We start from the raw sequence: 13,861 nt of genomic DNA on the forward strand, positions 1-13,861 counted from the left end.
TCTCTCCCAAGTGGAAATGTACTGAGAGCAACTTTCCTACTTGGCGCAAATGAAATCTAAAATACATATGCTTTTGATACCTAAGCTTTTGAAGGTCAGATCCAAAATTAATCTCAAAATGGTGAGAGAGTAAAGAGGGGAAATAAATAGCTTTCACTTCTCTTTTCTTCATGTGCAGTCAAATTGTTTTCACCAGCAGTTCTCTCAGTCATGTCAGTGGGCACTGAGCACACCAGCTGGTATAACACAGCTTCAGAGATCTTCCTCTATGAGGGTGGGAAAGTATGTTCACACTGCAGCAGTGGTACTGAAATATAATACACCAGAAAAGATACATTTTATTCTGAGTTGTTCCTGCAAGTGGAATCTGAAAACAACATATTGGGCTGAAGATGTAAGACAGCCATTTAGTAGCTGCTACAGTACTGAGCAGTTCATGATTGATCACCTTCCTCTAATTTAACAGGACATAAGATATATTTTTTCAAGTGTGATGCAAATAAAAACTTCGTATTTTAAGTAACAGATATACTAAAAATCCCTATGATTAGAAAACTGACTATTATGCTTTTCTCAGCATCTCTTATTTTTCTTAGCCTATATTGATTCCTAGAGATCTGTTATCTCATGAAATATTGAATCTTCCAACAGGCAAAAATTGTTAAATTCCTGCATGTTAAAAATATGAAATTCCTATAACTCCTGCATGTGTCTAACCCTTCAATCAGTTCTCTGGATTCGCCCAGTCCATAGGAAGTCAGGCAGTTTTCCTCACAATTGCTCATTATCATAAAAAAAGGATCATCCCTCCTTGGGACTGTAGAATAATCTTTTGCCTTTTTGCCTTTTCTGCTTCTCTGTGGGTAAAATATCACTTTATTTTTCTGACTGACAGACACCCATACAGTAGGTAATAGAGATGAATCAACTGTGAAACATAACACTTTTTAACTTTAGGAGACCTTCAATAGATTTTGTTTCTTAAAAACCAAGATAATTTATTCTTTGGGCATAAAACAAATTTGAAATTGGAGGAAGTAAAGAAACAATACCTTCATGGTGTAGTAGATAATTAATATGCAATTATCTACTCTACATTGATATATGCCAAAATGTTTAACACAGCCAGAAGCTGAGGCATAAGTCCTAAGATGAAAAATAGGACAGTATTGAGATCATTGAAAAGTACATGAAATTAAATAGAAAGATGAAGAATCCCCAGCCAACAAGCACATGGTTTGAACTAATTGTACTTAAAGGGACCATCAGCCAGATCTTACCAATTCTATTGACTGAAAATACTAAATTAAATGCTGCATGCAAATGTGTCTGGAAATGATTTGGATCTCTGCAAGTCTGTCAGACTGCTGCCAGCAATACAAATGGAAAACAACCTCATCCAATAGGGTTTTAAAAAGAAATGAAAAGACATCTATTTCAGAATAAGAGAGGACTGAGTAATCTACAATTAGTCAAATTTTGGTATTTTTTCCCCTTAGGGCAATTCTTGGTAAGTATGTGTTCAACAGTATTCCCAATAAAATCAGGTTTTATTTATACAGAGAGTTGAATGCAGATGAGCCTCTCAGGCTACAGAGAATGCCGAGTTAACAGCAGCAGCAAGTTCTGATCAATTATTTTTCCAGCATCAGACGAAAACTGATGACTTTTTTAGAACAGTGTTATTTAAAGACTTTTATTTGTTGGAAAGTTTCTGTAACATGAACATCTACAGCTGTAACTTTCATTTAGCTATCTGAAAATTTTATATGATCTGGATAGACAGGTTGTTCATTTTGCTTTCCCAGACCAGCTGTTTTCCCATGACATGTATGGGAGGTACACTGAATGTTGTTTCAGATGTGAACAGTAGATTATAAGCAGATTTTACTTTTAAAAACCTTCATAGCAGGCAATGTAGTTTTCAAGATTTTAATGGTTTCAGTAAGAACTAACCATTGGCTCACAAAACAGATGGCAGTATTACTGCCCACCAGATTTAAAAAAATCCCAAGAGAATTTAAAACCCACAGCAACTCTTCTGTAATTAAGCCAGTAACTAAAGATTGTACTCTGGGTGTTAATTAACAGCCTCACTTTTGAATTAGCTGAGAGACAGAGAGAGAGGAGAAAATACAAGTTTGTTATTTCTTTTTTTTCCTGCTGTTAATAAGGAACTTAGCATGAAGAGTCTCAAAAGAAACCTGTGGATTTCTTTTCATCTTCTTATCCCTCTAAGTATTTATAATTATTAATGAGCTCTATAAATCCTCACCATTACTTTCTATTGTGACTTCTGTGGGCATTAAGCAAAGATTTAGGTCTAACATAGACATAGTAAGCCTATCAGAAACAGCTTTACAAATTTAAAGGTACATTCCAACAAATGTTTCCCCCAAAATGCATAATGAACCATTTTTCCTGGATTATTATATTGACTTAACTGTATCCACTCCTAATTCATATGGAGTAAATGAGACCAGTATTTGGCTCATTGGTTTTATACAATTGTAAATAGATTATCAAATATAAATAGCATGTTGTTCTTCTTTATACTAGTAAATGGCTTCTATAACAGAGAACACTTTCTTCAAAATATTCTTATAAGCAGATAAAAATTGCTCTCCTCTTCTGCTTTAATAATATCTAAGCATGTGATGGAAAAGATAGTGCCAGCTCTATGGTGGTCCATCAATCTTTCAAAGACTTCAGTGAATCAAAGGAAAAATCCACTGTTCTCATGATCGGCTTAGAGTTTTGGATTAGGTTTATGAAGCAACTTGAAGGCTTAAACATTATCATTATACTATGTTAGTTTCACTATTTTTTAATCTAATGAAAAATGAATAGATCCCAGGTATGCCAAAAAAAAAAAAAAAAAAAAGTGGATTTGTTCAGAATGCTGTATTTATAATAATTAAGTATAGTACTGTTCAATGAAAAACTGAAATCTTCCACAAATGCATTCAGTGTTCATAGCTATCAGCAGTATGAGCAGATAGCATCCTGCTGAGAGTGCTCCCCATGCTACCAAATGGGCTAACAAGAATTGGAAGAGATAGTGAAAGATACAGAGGCTTACAGGCACAGTCAGATGGGAAATGCTTTTGTAATTCTCTTTGGAATTTTGAATGCCTTTAACATGTTTGAAGAAATCTGTAGAAAATGGTTCTTCATTTAGTTTTGATATCTCAAGAAACTACAGGGTTCAGTTCAGTGCATTATCTGCATCCTTTGTCAGACTGTAACACCAGGTTTATTTTACTAGATTCTAGATGGACAGTATGAACTGTCATTCTTAGCTGGATCAAATTCCATTAAATTTAACATAAGATACATTTATTATGTACCTAAAGAACCAGAAAAATCACAACCGTAAAATTAAGGGTGTAAAGTAAAAAGATTTTTGAACATCAGCAAGCTGAGCAGGAAAGGGAGCTCCATGTAATCGTTTGGTTTTGTGGCTTTTTTGCCTTAGAATCATGCTGAGTATAAGTAAAATCAAAACACAAAAAGTTTTTTGCAATGAGACGTTAACATCCAATGGCTCTAAGTATTGAACTTGAAAACATCTTGAAAACACAAACAGGCTACAAGAATTCTTAATAATCTACTGTCAGAGCACTTAAATATAGGTTTAAGACATTGTATTAAATAGACCTGAGATGATAAGAAAACAGCACCAAGAAGTATCCAAGAAGCGTCTATAACCTACTGAGACTGCGTAAGAAGAACAGATGGAGAGGATGGAGATTTCCTGCTATAGTACGCTTTGGAATCTGAGACATATATTTGAAGCCTATCTGTGTAAGTGGATGCAATATTTAGTGTAGTTGTCATCTCCAAAGTCACTGCTATCAAATGATAAAACATGCATGGGGTGACAATCTTTGATGTCATGAAGGATTCTGTGAATAATATTAGAATAATTAGTTCATCTACTGCTTCAATATGAAAAGATACTGATCACAGAAAGACATATTTTATATTTACAAATCCCTTCTTCCTTTAAAAAATCTCACAGTGCTGTTCAGATCCAGATTCTAAAATTATGTTTTTCTGAATTCTAAAATTAATGTTTTTATTCTAACTATACATGCATTTGGGAAAAAACTCCCACCTTCAAACATTTATCTAAATTCTGAAATATATGGCATAAAGTAACTTTCTACCTGCTTTTACATCCTTCTAATCTTTCAGAATTTACAAATTTGAAAGATTTGGGTAAATATATAAGCACGTGGGAGGCTACCTGAAAAATGCATAGCTTTCTATAAAGCTTCATAAATCACAGTTTACTCAGTTTGAAGGCAATCATAAAAAATGGGACTGGAAGGTACTTCAGGAGGCTGTCTCATCCACTTTCCCACCGCAAAACTTGCTAACTCTAATTTTTGCATCCCTCCAAGTTATTTCAACAGATGAATTAATTTCAACAGGGGTAGGTCTCTTAATCTGAGCTTCCTTTCCCCAAGTATTGAAACTGTTAAGGAAAGAGTCAAACAGAATACTTTTTGCTTCTACACAGAGAGCTTTGAAAATTTGTCCAGATTTGGAAAAGTCCTGCCTTCTTGCCCCCCTAAGCAGCTGCAAGATGAGACAGGTTATGACATACCAGTTTTATGTGGGACAAGCAGAGGGCAAATTTAGCAATTCAAGTTGATTTAAACTTTCCAAGAGTAAATCAGCATTGTAAAACAGGCAGTCACAGCTTGAGAGGTAAAGCACCAAATGCAACCTTGGCTAGTCTCCTAAGATCTATGCAGGGAAAAAAAAAAATTAAGGAAGGAAAGGTAGATTGCCCCTATACAGAACTTCACAGATTTTTGCATGGCTGTGAAAAATGCATCTCCCTGTCTGATATCTTCTAAAGCTCTTAATAAGACTATAATGTGCTTTTGTTCTTCTCAACTAATTCCTAATCCTCTCTGGAAAGCAAAGATAATCAATCTACTTTTCTCAGCCAGCAACAGGAGACAGCGCTCTTTAGTCACAGCATGCGTCTTCTCCTCCAGATACTTTGAGCTGACTGTCTTAATTATTGGGGTCCACTGAAGTCAATGACCTATGATAATTTACATCAGCTCAGTATTGTCCTTTTATTTTATATTATAATACAGCAGTGAAGCAGGGATCAGTCTAGCTGTGCTGGGTGGATAAGTACCTAGAAGGAAACATGAGTTGAAAGATGAACATCATAGCCTTGATGTACATGTTCTTGGTTAATGAAGAACCATTATGTATTTATCACGTAAATAGAGGAATATGTGAAAGGGAACAATATGACTGACAGAAGGGAGAGGATGGGAACTTTTTATTGACTACTGCACAGTGAAATTCAGCTATTTGCAAAACTTTTAGCTAACAATGCCCATTTAGATATTTAACTACAGGACACGAACCCCACAAAGTCCAGCAATATCATTATTGCAGTGTATATAGTGCAAGCATGTGCTTCTAAGAATTGTGTAACTTCACTCTGTGGGCTCGAGAAAGTCACCAGAAACAGCAAGAGCAGATAATTATCCAAGACAGTGCAAGAACAGAGTTCCTTGTGATGATTAGTCGGTAGGAATGATAACCAGGGGCAATCACATGACAGAAAGTACTGATCAGATTATTGCAGGCCTGCACAAAAGAAAAAAAATCACTGCTGATTGAACAGCAGAAGCAGCAGACAATAGAGATGATTAAACGGATGGTGGTAGACATGGGGATGCAGGAATAGCAACTCACACATCAGAATCTTTGACTAGCAGAAGCTGTGAAAGTAAAAATAGATGCGAAAGAGCAGCTGATAAGAAGTCAGAAAGGAAAGAGGAATTTGTTGGATAAATGGAGTGTGATCAGGGCACACTGAAATTAAACATGAGAAAGGCAAGAAAGGAGAGAAGAAGATATTCAGATATTTGGAACAATCTCAAAATAAAGTATTAACTAGTTGATATATGAAATATATAATTACACAACCAGAGGATCTGTGCAGAAAGTAACTGATCCTACAGCTACTGAGCCAGACAATAGGATTAGACCATGGAAAGGATAACTTTGCAAAAACAGCTGATCAGACAGCTGGAACTTAGAAACAGGAGGCTATGCAGCTGTTTGCTTAGACAGTAAGACAGTAAGAACTCAGCAAGCATAACTATGGGGCAGCTGCAGTATTAGGCAACATCAAAATTAGGCAGCAAGAAATGATATGAGAGCCCCAGGACCAGGCGATATGAATAGAAAATAGCATATCATAAACAGAATGGAGAAGAAAGCAATTGATTATAAAAACAACAGGATCTGACAGCAGCAGGGCGGGACAGTGTGGGATCAGACAGTGAGAGTAGCTGACTGGACAGGGCTGGGATCAGACAGCATATGCAGCCCATCAGGCAGGAAAAGGATCCAAAACGAGGAACAGTTCTTTGGCAAGAAGCATAGTAACCCAACAGAAGCAATTAATCAGATTTGACAAGATGAGCGGAGTCTGCTGCACTAAAAATGGTCTGGAAGTGCATGCCACTATGGAGCAGAGCAAGCATCACCATTTAGTGTTAAGCACCACTAATACAGACCCCTATCTGGAACCTGTTGCACCTTCCTCTGTCATGGTACAGGGTCCCTTCCTCCTGCAGATTAACAGGAATGCGAAGGGAAGGGGCTGGATCTGTGGGTGCATACACTACGACGTGATGACTATAATCCTTTATCAAGGCAAGGTCTCTGTCATTTTTTCTCACTGCTGTTTCGAGCTCCACCGGTTTGAGAGGATTATGAGTAATGATTAAATCCAGCAGCCTCTTTTTCTCTGTACAAAGCACCAGAAATTGTCTTTTGTATCTTTTTCCTGCAGTCGGCAAAGTTCTGTTTTAAGCTGCAGCATAGTCAAACCTTCAGTAAAATATTAGCAAGACATTGAGGGAACAGAGCAGATTATAGGTCAGTGTCTTTAGATATCATCTGGCCTACTGCACTAGCACAGTATGTGACATTGAAAAAGAAATAGCACCAATACATCATTGATCCCTTAAGCATATACGACTGCTATTAATTTCATCTTTCATTGGCTTATTCTCCCTGTACTCTTCCCAATTTCTGATGACTGTTGCTGTTTCTATAAATCACTGGAATGTCAGGAAACATTACAAAAATCATAGAGGAGCGAAATAGCATTTTTCATTCTCTCTTCCACTCTCCCCTCTTCCCCCACAAAAAACATAGAGTTACGCCTGTATGGAGGATTTCTCAGACCTTTTTATTTAATCTTTGAAGGTCTGTGACAACATAACTAGTCTAATCCTGCAAGATAGTGGTTAGCAAAATTTATAAACCAGTTCTTTTACCAAAAGCTGGTGTCGCTAGCACTATTGCTGCAGCTCAGCACTGTTTATCTATTGCAGAGAAGAACAGAAAGATGTTCAAACCAGCACTGATCTTATACTAGCTATACTGACCTTTGTCAGTGCTGGAGCTCCTGGTGACAATTTTCTCACAGTGAATTTAATGCATTTCTTGATCATCCCTCAATGATTTGAAATCACATTAATCCATCATATCTGCTCACAAAACCTTATCACTGATTTTGTCTGCTCTTGTTTTCTGTCTCCTATATTTCTTTTCTTCGAAAGATTCTCCCCTCCTCCAGAAAGAGTCCTACGTGCCAGACCAGCAGATGAAAGCCCATGGGATCAACGGCACTGAATTTTTCATGAGGTTTCTCAGCCCTCTGCGGCTTAGTCCTCTTGACAATTAAAGCATTAATTTGCATGGCAAACAGAGGCTCTTCCCTGGCCTCTCCTCTTGCCCCATCAACAAACAAAGGAGTCTGTGAGATCTTCAGCTTCCTCCATGTATATACACATCTTGAAGTCAGAGATAACCCAAGATCTCTTTCAGGTCCTGACACTCTCTCATCAGCTGTTCTCACCTGATACTTCTGATGTGAACATAATTCTGCTGTTAACCTGGGCTACTCTACTGGAGGCTGCCTGAGGTTACAGGCAAAAGCCCAGGAGCAGCTTTTAGTCGTACTGATAACCTGCCCACTTTGCCATGTGACTGGAGAATAAGTAACAGAGGTACTGTTCGTTCTCAAATGTCTTCCCATATCTGCCTCTGTGGCATATGCATATTTGGTCTCTGCCTTCTGTTCTACACTGAAATCATTCAAGGCTTATCTATGCTAATCAAGCACACTTATACCTTGATCACATTTCCCACCCCCTACGCCCAAAATTACACAGCACTTCACCAGGTATCCTGACCATGTAACCTGTCACGTGGGTTTGAGTGGGGTACCTAGGCCAACCACTCTGACAGAAGTAGCACTGTTTGGCTATGAATGCTCTTAGTACTGGGAGAAGACATATAATTACAGTCTGAGGTAGAGAAACGGCTTTTTGTCTTAACTACATGGTTCTATGCGCCATCTAGGTCCTAGGGCGTACAGTGCAGATCTCTGAAGTTGCTTCTCTTTGTCTGAAAGAAACTTTACACCTTGGATCAGATGTGTGGGAGGAATGTAAATTTTAGTCATGTTCCTTTAGTTAGAATTATGTCTGCTAAGTGGCAAGTCACCAGCTGCAGCATGTTATCAGTTTTTCAACTTCATTCACAGACCAGCCTGACCACATGGTCTGCAATGTTGGATTTGGAGCAGGAAAGATGTCATGGTACAGCTCCATAAATGTGAGAAAGCAATGCTGAGTGTGTGATAGAAGCTAGTGTATGGTGTCTGATTTGAGAGACTTGCTGTCACATTTCTAAGGCCAGCCCTGCAGTATACAGCTATACTATGGGTATGGAAGTACTGTGGGGAGAAAAGAAGCATATAGAATGTACTGGAGATTTGTGGCACTAAAGCAATTTATTCTGTCATCATTATTGCAAAGAAAGTAGGTGCCTGAATCTGTCAAGTCTGGGTTCTTCTTAACCTGTAGGTCACTATACTCTCTGCTGCTTTAATAATGTCTAAAGTACATTAAGGGTAACTGTAACATCCTGGATATAGGATATTCTCTGAGAAAGAGAGATTTTAATCTATATTCAATATAGATACAGAGGAAGGAAGTGAATCCCAATATTGCCTCCTGATAAATGCTATGGAGAGGACTCTCTCCCCAGGGTTCCCTTTTCAGGCCTTATTTAAAAGACAACAGTGGGGTTTGATTTGTTTTCAAAAAAGGTGAAGTTAATTGAAAGACCTAGGCCAACACTTGTCATATGCAAGGTCATTTCACAGCCTCTCCCCAGACACACTCACCAGCCCCCAAAGTTCAGAATGACAGAGCAGCCCAAACAAAAAAAGTAATTTCTCCCTGCAGTTCAGGGTAAAGTACACATGACAGGGTGAGGAATGGACTTGAGCTGTATCTTTGAACCCAGCCTTTCCCTGTGGCTGGCTGTGATGGGAATTGGAAGAGCCAGAGCCTTGATGGGGAGCTAACAAGACCTCCTCCTTGTAATGAGCTCCCCAAAACACTTTAAACTGTTCTCCATGCTGGTTTTAGGCAGTGTCCCAATCAGTATGTTGGGGTTTGAGTTTAGCATTTCAGGGGCACATATCACATGTTTCCCACCCACTGTGTAGGGAAACAGGAATGTGCGCAACATGAAGCCAGGATTTAGCCCTACCGCAAAACTCACGGTCACAGTGTCCAGGGCCCCTTTTTCAGATTGGGCCTAAATTTCTCTTCAAACATAGCCCTTCTTCTTTGAGCGAGTGGGCTTATTTATGCAGGTAGTTTATCTTGCCTTTACTTCTTACACATTTTAGCATGTAATTTATCTGATTACTAGTAATTTCTAAATATGCAAACAATCCATATAGGAAAACACTTGTCCATTTCCAGGTTTACAAAAATGTCTGCCAGTTGTGCAGCAACTTCAGGGTCATAGCCCTCAGCACTTGGCTTCCCAAATATTTAAAAAGACTTCTGGGAAAATAAGATGATTTGCTCCATGTGTGTTAGGGTCAGGGAGCTGAAGAGAGGGAGTTTTTCTGCATTTGAGTCAGAAGGACAGGGCTGCAGGCTCTGCTAGATCTAGCCCGGGGGTCAGGGCTCGACTCTGCCACCCTCCCAGCAGCACCAGCAGCAGGAATCGCACCCACACTGCACTGTCACAGCTCATAGTCTGGCAGCTTAGCAGGAGCACATCAGCAATGCATCGTATCAGCTGATCTGTGCACACGGGATCTTTTCTGTCTTCTCTTTCTACAGCATAATTTGGCTATATAAAAGCATCTTAAAAAAATTTTAAAAGAACAAAAAAGAAGCGGTGGCGGGGAGAGAATATGCTAACTGCTGATACTGCAAAAAGCACCTTCTAAAATACCAACAGAATTTGGGAACTTAGCAGTGATCCATTCCCATGACTTACGATAACACAAAATCTTAAATCCTCTTTAATTTTACTGCCACTAATGCAGCCTTCACATTGTGTTTAACAAATAAACTAATGTGTGTACATAAAGAAGAAAGCTATTTTCTGCTCAATAAGTAGATTTTGGTTTCCAAGTTAATAGGTAATTGTAAACAGCAGCTGCCTACATATCATCCTTTACAGCACGAATAGCACTACCAGCACAGTGAAACTAGGGGGAGAAAGAATATTTATTTCAACTATGTACTGCCTTGTAGTTCTTTGCAGAAAAAAAATCCTTTTGCAGTATGTAACTACAAAGCAGCTATTTAACAAAGAAAGGTATCATTTTCTACAGCTGAAGGGAAAAAAGGGAGAAAAATAACAGCTACGATAATAGGATGTGACGTATTATAAATACCAGGAAGAATCAAATTCTCAAAGAAGGAGAAAATAAAAGGTCTCAGTTCCATAGAAAAAGCAAAGATGCCTTTGGAAATACCTAGACCATTACATTTTCTTAAAAATAAACTCTTCTGTGTTCTGAGTTTTATTTGTTTTGAGGGGATACTTTCATTGTTCACAACATTCTAATCTTCAATAAAAGCTTGCATTTTATTGATTGAGACCACAGGTCTTGCTTCTCATTCTGAATTTGTCAGAGTCAGGTATTGATGTACCTACATTAGTTGAAAACCCCAAGGAAAAGCCATCATTTATATTTGTGGAGCTTATACTCACCCAAAGCTGAGGTCAGTTCTATTGGTACAAACTCAAATCATCCCTCTCTACACTTGAATTTGTCCTGATATAGCTGCCTTTTGATAGGTCATTGTTCCTTAAACTGGGACAAAGGTTACTGTAGGAAAAACATGGGAATATGGTTATCACCAAAGAGAAGAGTAAATGGGTTTTAATACCTGTAGTATAAAACAGCTATTAAATGCTACTTTTTTTTTTTTCTCTTTGTCCATATCTCTTTCTATTTGCCAACAAATGTATGCAGGTAAAATCACTTCAGAAGATTTATCCTTACTAAGCAACAAAAACTCCTGCATTGTTCTGTAGATAATCAATTCTGAAGTTACATAAAATTAAGTTCAGCCTCAGTAACACTAGAATAGCTATTCCTGATTTGCACTGGTGTAAATCAGAGAACAACCAGTTCCAAGATTTTGCTAATTCCAAGGTTTTCGCAGTTTTAAGCTATTGGTTTTGTCATTGCTGGTACTATAATTATTGGGAAGAAGAGCAAATACTTTGAAAAGATGTCAGCAATCATGTAATACAGAAATGGAAATTACTGTTTTCCACAGTAGCCCTTTTCTTGAGCAGAACTTTTTAGGACAATTTCAAAGGACTTTATTATTAACCACCCATGTTATTTGTATTAATATATTGTTGTTTTATAGGTCCATAGTATTCCTGTGATAAAATAGATGTGTATTCCATCAAGTCACCATTCGCACCATTAGTGTGAATTTAGCATTTCTGTATCAGTGGTTGAAACCATTTTAAAAATTCAGTTTGACCTCTGTGGGATTATGAATTCACATATTCAGACCTTTATTTCATATTGTTGCTGAAATGTATTCATGTCATTTTTAGGTATCTCCTACATATGAAGAAAATATTTGTGGAATACATTTAATACAGTTTACACCCCTGACATTCAGAGTGACTATACTTCTTATCTTAGTACTTACAAACATTTTCTCATTGATCTTAATAACTAAAACCACTTAGCCTAGGAAAGAAGTTGTATTTGTCTCTAATGCAGACATTATTGCATTAGCTGTGCATGACATATCAGATCAGGATATGTAAATTTATTGGATATATTAATAACTCATACCTTAGCTGATGGAAAATTTGGAGTATTACAATATAAGAGAGGCTTGCCCACAACACTTACAGAAAAGGATAAAGAAACTCATCTTCAAGCTGCTGTGTGCCCTCATTATACTTGTTAAAATAATAACATTTATCATCTGAACATTTTTCCCTCTAAAAGGAAAAAAACTGTAATTAACTTACATGAAGTAAAATATCTATAAATTAATTAAATGAAAAGAGAAATTAATTTGAAGGGAAAAATCAATCAGGAACAAACTTTATTAAATACAGTAGAACCATTAATATTCATTTCACTGAAATGAATACAATTAGAAATGGCTAGCAAGCAAGATGGCAGAAATCTGTTCTCTCTACACAGTGGAGGAATTTTTCCACGATACTCTCTGCAAAACATGGCTTCATACATTTCATTGCAAATAGCCTTCTGATACCAACTTTATTATAGATTTTAGTTTCAAAATTGAATGCTAGTAGTTCTTCAGACAAGAGATTCAAATTCCAGCTTGAGTTTTATCTCAAGAAAATGGTTCCATACAAGATTTAAATAAAATATGTACAGCTATCATTAACAGCCTTGCACAAAGTGTTCTGCTTTATAGACTGCTCTGTGATAGCCAGTCCCCTGGAGTAAATGTTTTCTAATTTAGGTAAGGTAAGCAGAAACTGAGTTCTGTGATAATAATCAATCTCCACTCCCAAGGGTAACAACTCTGGAATAAATCTGTATGAAATGACTCAGATAGCTCTGCTACCATAAAGACAGTGATCAGAAATTTAGCCATCATGGAAAACAAAAGTGAGATACAACCCACAGGTCTACGATTCCACTTAATGACAACATCGCGACTGATTTTGACTGAAAGAGAGTGCTAGAGACTTTCCTGAGGGTAGTTCACCTGCCTGACTATGACTTCTCCTGTAGTATATGGACAGTTTGAACATACCCAGTCCTGCAAGGAGTAGGATATCAGGGCTTCATGGTGGCACTGCTCCCCCTAGCACATGGGAGAAGGGGTATAACCAGTTGCCCTTCTGTATTTAGCACATATTCCATGCATCAGTGTCTATGGGATTGAGCCAAATCCTCTGCTTATGTGGTAGTGAGTATACTATAATTTGAATATACTTACTGTGATTCATTTGTTGGTATGCCTTAGTTTGTATTTGCTTTCCTTTTTGGTCTATAAACATTGTCTTCAGTAGACGGTCCCCTAGAAAGTACATTAATAAACACTAGGGATAGAAGTAGGCAACATTTCCTTCTATCATTCCTTATATAACATTCAGACCATCATTTGTCTATATCTCCATCTCAGAAGATTTTATAGCTGTCAAGGCTGGCCCAATGAATAACATTTCCTGATGAAGATGAAGGGAGTCCCTTCTGCCTCCCCTCTTTCTTCTGCTCACACTTTCCACAGAGGTTTAGCAGACTAATAGATCAAGCTGTAAGTGAAAATAACACAAATATGGCCTATAGTAAAGCCTGCCAATGTTAAACAGATCCCACAAGTTCTCAAAGCCTTGCACTGGCCCCACTGTAAGCAGCTGTATTGATTTCTGTCACATTTGGGGAAAACTATAGAAACACAACCAGTTATGTCCAGTTTTGCCAGTTATAAAACATGGTCTAAATTATCTTTCAAAATAT

At 37.6% G+C, this 13,861-nt stretch overlaps 1 long non-coding RNA gene across 1 annotated transcript in view; it reads right to left on the reverse strand.

Annotated features, from left to right (window-relative positions):
• Window positions 1-13,415, reverse strand: part of LOC140656953 (uncharacterized) — a 33,410-nt gene extending 19,995 nt beyond the window's left edge. Inside the window, exons 1-2 of the long non-coding RNA XR_012044179.1 lie at window positions 13,341-13,415; window positions 11,095-11,212 (exon numbers count right to left, since the gene is read on the reverse strand). This is a non-coding gene — a long non-coding RNA (uncharacterized lncRNA). The remainder of the gene's footprint in view (window positions 1-11,094; window positions 11,213-13,340) is intronic.
• Window positions 13,416-13,861: the final 446 nt, after the last annotated feature.

The sequence above is a fragment of the Ciconia boyciana genome, chromosome 9 (assembly GCF_034638445.1).
Source record: "Ciconia boyciana chromosome 9, ASM3463844v1, whole genome shotgun sequence".
In the NCBI taxonomy this organism is placed as follows: Eukaryota; Metazoa; Chordata; class Aves; order Ciconiiformes; family Ciconiidae; genus Ciconia; species Ciconia boyciana.